Source organism: Rattus norvegicus, chromosome 5 (assembly GCF_021556685.1).
Source record: "Rattus norvegicus strain SHRSP/BbbUtx chromosome 5, alternate assembly SHRSP_T2T, whole genome shotgun sequence".
In the NCBI taxonomy this organism is placed as follows: Eukaryota; Metazoa; Chordata; class Mammalia; order Rodentia; family Muridae; genus Rattus; species Rattus norvegicus.
Genome location: NC_141538.1, coordinates 103396069 through 103401109, shown reverse-complemented (window position 1 = coordinate 103401109; position 5041 = coordinate 103396069). Strand labels below are relative to the sequence as shown.

Sequence of the window (5041 nt, the reverse complement as noted above, 5' to 3'; positions counted from 1 at the left end):
GGTGGATGGGGCAGAGTCCCAAAAGCCACACTTCATTTCTTCTCTCAGCCTTTTTAGACCTTCTTAGAAAAAGTTCTCTATAACATTACCTCATAGCTAAAATGTTACACAAAAGGGGAGTTGCACAAGGATGTCTGTAGCAAGTACAAAACAGTGTTTCATTCTGTCAGCTCATTATAAGTTCAAAGCAATAGTTTCACGTGGCCTCCCTTTATCATAGAGCACACCTGTGGCTTCATCCTTGGATCTGACCTAGAAAGAATGTTTTACTTGATCCCAAATTTGTCCTAAGCCTATTTCTCCTCTTATTGTGATTTATGAAAGCTCATTGTATTCCTTATTATGCAGCCTTTACTTATTATTCTTTGAGGAGGGGGACACATTCTATTCTTGACTCTAACTTTATTATATCTTTCTGGCAAAACAAATAAAACCACCCCCTTAAACTATCTACTTAAAATTATTTGAATTCTATAAAGCCACTAATTCATTTAATTGGCATTAATTCATAAAAGTCCATTTTCATGTAGATCTGCAGGAAATTTGCCCAGTAGGGTGGGCTGATGTCCAGCAATTATTAGGCTATGTCATAATAGCAGGAAAGGCATATCAGCAGTGAGAAGCCATCCTGGGATGCAGTTTGTGGGGCTGTGCTTCAAGCTGCCATGTAAAACTGTGGGCCATCTCCAGAACACTCGCTTGCTGTCTGGACAGCACATTTATCTGCTGGTGGCCACACTGATCGATTCCAAGTGCTAGCATCTTTCTGATGTCTTGGTTTCATTTCATGGGTGTATAGCCATGACTTTAATTGGTGTATTATGTGGCAGCTTAACTTTTAGTTTTCCAAGGATCCTCCATGCTTTATACTGGTAGACATTAAGGGGAAAAATTCTACAGTGGCTGTACCAATCTATAGTCCCCAAGCATGCAAGGGTTTTTTGGTTTTTTTCTTTTCTCCTCCTCCAGTTACTTCCCATCACTTGTTAGTGGTCCTTGTTAGGCAATTTAATGGGTGACATAATGAGATCAGCTTTGTGTTTCATAGACTGAAAAATCTCACTAGGAAACAAAAGTATTGTTGTCTGTTTTTTGATTTTTGATTTTGTTTTTGAGAGATTAAATCTAGGACTCACACACTCTATTGGCATTTTAGCTTTGGTCTCTTACTCAGGTCTCCACAACTATATTCTTCTTGTTAGGTCTTCAGAAATCCTCTTATGCAGTTTTTATGCAGTTCTACATTCTCCTCTCTCTTTTTCTCTCTCCCCTCCCTCCTCCTCTCTTTCTCCACCTCCCCACCATATACGGTCACCTTGCTCTCTCCTTCTTTCTACTTTCCTTTTGAAAGAGGACCTCACTATATAGCCCAGACTGACTCATAGATTATATAGCCAGACTGACTTCAAATTCTCTATCCTCTTGCCCCAGACTTCTAAATGTTACAATTATTGGCCTATACCACGGTTACAAGTTTGTTTTCAAGATTATTTTTATGTACTTGATGTATTTAATGCTATCATGCATAGTATTTTTTAAATTAAAAAAATAGATTTTAGTTAGGTATGGTGACATGTACCTAATTTTCCTACCACAAGTTAGAAGCTAATAGATTTCTATGAATTCAAGGTAAGCCTGGTCTATAAAGTAAGGTCCAAGACAATGCTACATAGTAAGACCCTGTCTCAAAACAACAAAACAAAACAAAATAAATTAAAAATACAACTGGGACAATAAAATAAGGAACACTGAAGAGCATGAGTTCGAGTTAGGCTCAGTTTATGTCTAAGCATAATTAGGTCAAAGATAAAACATTGAATAATACAATATACAAATAAGATTTAAGAAAAATAAACATATAATCAATGTCTCGGAGTTCCCTGAGTGAACCCTTGCTGGCAGGGGTATAAGAAATAGCATGATAATTTTCAAGAAATGTATGCTGTGCTGCTTCATTTTGTTTCAGACAGAGAAGTAGGGGAAACATCATGGAGAACAGGAGCTGGAGGACCATCAGAAGAGGGGAAAAATCTTCTCTCCTTTGTTCTGGGAGCCCTGAGATGATCTGCAGAGCTTAAAATAGGCATTCTTCCTACCATGTTTTGCAGAAATGGATTCTGGGATTACGAAGGATGGCAATGTCGCCGCACAGCTCCATAGAGAGACAGTATGGAGGCCAGGGGCACAGGTCCTATCATTTTCAGCTTCATCACCTACTGGCTGAGCAGCAGCAGGCTATATTTGTAGCACTTATCTGCCAGCAATAGAAAACCATGAATCAAAATGATTAAACAAGAGATAAACAAATTATTTCTCTTTAACAAAGGAAACTTAGATGAGGGCAGCTGTATGTTGGCTACATGAGAAACGCTGATTGTGTTTGACTAATCAGACGTCTGTAGATGTGACCCCACTACTTTTTCTACAAACGCACATCATGTACATCAGGTAAAAGGTCAATGAAATGCTCAACCCTTTAGTAATTATAGTTATGATGGTTAGTGCTAACTGTCAACAGAAGTTAGGATCATTCAGAAGATGAGCCTCTAGGAATGTCAGTAGGAAACTATCATTGTCTTACTTGAGATGGGAAGTTCTACCCGCTGTGGGAGGCATCATTCCCTAGGAAGGAGATTCAGGACTGCATAAAAGTAGAGGAAGTGAACTGAGCAAGATGCATGCATTCTTTGCCCTTGCTTTCTGACTGTGTATGTAATGCCAGCAGCTGTTTCAAGCTCCCAATGCCTTGACTTCCCCTCTAGGATGGAAGCTAAAATAAACTGTGAGCTAAAATAAACCCTTTCTGTCTTAAGTTGCTTTTGTCAAGACGGTATATTGTAGTAACAGAAAAGAAATTAAGCCAATAGTTAATGAGGCAATATCTGGAGAAATACTGTGTTAGGTGATTTCATCATTGCAAAAACATCACAGAGTGCACTCAGGCAAACCAGAATGGCTTAGGCCAATCACTCAAAGAGGCTTTTGGTTAGATTTTTGAGACAAAGTCTTGCTTTGTAACCGGGGCTGGTCTCAAACTTGCAATCCTGCCTCGGCCTCTTGGTTGCTGTGATTATAGCTATAAACCATGATGCTTGGCTTCAATGTGGCTTTAATGCAGTGAAGGGACACAGTAAACACATTTATGAAGCTATTCTGGCATAACAGACTATTATTAACAGTAAGATTAAAAAAAAAAAAAAGACCCCCCCCCCCGCGGCCGCCAAGTTGCTCAGGCGGAAGCTCAGGCGCGTTGAAAATTTAGTGTCTCCCTTATTCCACCTCCATGGCTGAGGGAGGAGTAGCCGCTGCCGGTGTAATGGATGTCAACACTGCTCTACAAGAGGTGTTGAAGACCGCCTTCACGCACGATGACCTAGTACGTGGCGTACACGAAGCTGCCAAAGTCTTAGACAAGCGCCAAGGCCCTCTCTGTGTGCTTGCATCCGACTGTGATGAGCCCGTGTATGGCAAGCAGGTGGAGGCACTTTGTGCCGAGCACCAAACCAACCTGATGAAGGTTGACAACAACAAGAAACTAGGGGAATGGGTAGGCCTCTGTAAAACCGATCGATCGAGGTGGGGAAACCACGGAAAGCGGTTGGTTGCAATTGTGTCGTGGTTAAGGACTATGACAAAGAATCTCAGGCCAAGGATGTCATTAAGGAGTATTTCAAATGTAAGAAATGATTTGGGCTCATTTAAAAAAAAAAAAACAAGGGGGTTGGGGATTTAGCTCAGTGGTAGAGCGCTTGTCTAGGAAGCGCAAGGCCCTGGGTTCGGTCCCCAGCTCTGAAAAAAAGAACCAAAAAATAAAAAATAAAAAAATAAATAAATAAATAAATAAACAAATAGATCGAATTTACTCTAAGGTAATGATAAAAAAGTGTATAATTGTACATTCATGTCAGTAAATTATTTATTTAAATATCAAGTATTATGCACTGTATATAATTGTATGAGTTATGCTTCTCTTGGCAGTGTGGTGGGTTTGTTTACATCAGTGTGACTGAAAACACACATCAGGCAATGTGCTTTAGGCTATTATGTAACGATGATTACAGTATCTCTAGGCGATAACTGTTTTTCGTCTTGGAGGTATTGTGCATGGGCGAATAATGCCAATCCCAGAATCTATGGGTTACTAAATGAAAATCCAGTGCCATGTGGATCACCTCCTTACGAACTGTTGGCCAAAAAGGCCTCACAGACCATCAAAACTATATAGACATGTATTATATACAAGTATGAAACTGACAAAGAAGATATATTTTTTTAAAAAGGAAATTTCATCTCTTTTATGTGTATATGAGACCACTATTGTATATATGTATATGCATATCTATATCTATCTATATCTATATCTTTATCTATATCATATATATATATATATATATATATATATATATATATATATATATGACTGAGGAGCATGCCATTATGCAGAGCATGCATGCAAGCATGGGATATAACTCTGTAACTGAGACTGCAAACCACTTCCTGTGTCCACTGCAACTTCCTTTCAGCTATGTGGTCCTTGGCGTTTGCTGCGAAGACAGTTATCTACTTAGAAACAAGATTTTTCACTTTCCTTTGCATGCGACTAAATGATGTCTGATAAGATTTGAAATCCAATGTGAACAGCCTCTAGGTCATGAGCTTAAAGGAATAGGTTTTTTTCTCCACATCCCTGCCCTGTTCTAGAGGCTGAAATATAGATACAGTGAAATATAGAACAGTGATATCTAGTTTTGATTGTGTGGATAACAAGCCCCTAGAAGACACAGAAACAACAAAGTAGAAGGAACTCGGGCCTGCATATGACCTTAAGGAGCAACTCCATTCAAACCTGAAGACCACACCCCTGACCTTGAGTCAGAAACATAGGAAATTCTGCTAGGGGTAAAGCTCCCTAGTTCAGCATTTGGGACCTGGATTCAGCACCCAGTACCCCTATCGTCACCGCATACACACACGTGTGCCAATCTAATCCCTTGATCTCAACCAAGAGATTGAGAAGTAATAGTAATATACTTAGAATTTA

General features: G+C 39.4%; 1 pseudogene; it reads left to right on the top strand.

Annotated features, from left to right (window-relative positions):
• The first annotated feature begins 3283 nt into the window (after positions 1-3283).
• On the top strand, positions 3284-3687 carry Rps12-ps5 (ribosomal protein S12, pseudogene; annotated as a pseudogene).
• The last annotated feature ends 1354 nt before the right edge of the window (positions 3688-5041 follow it).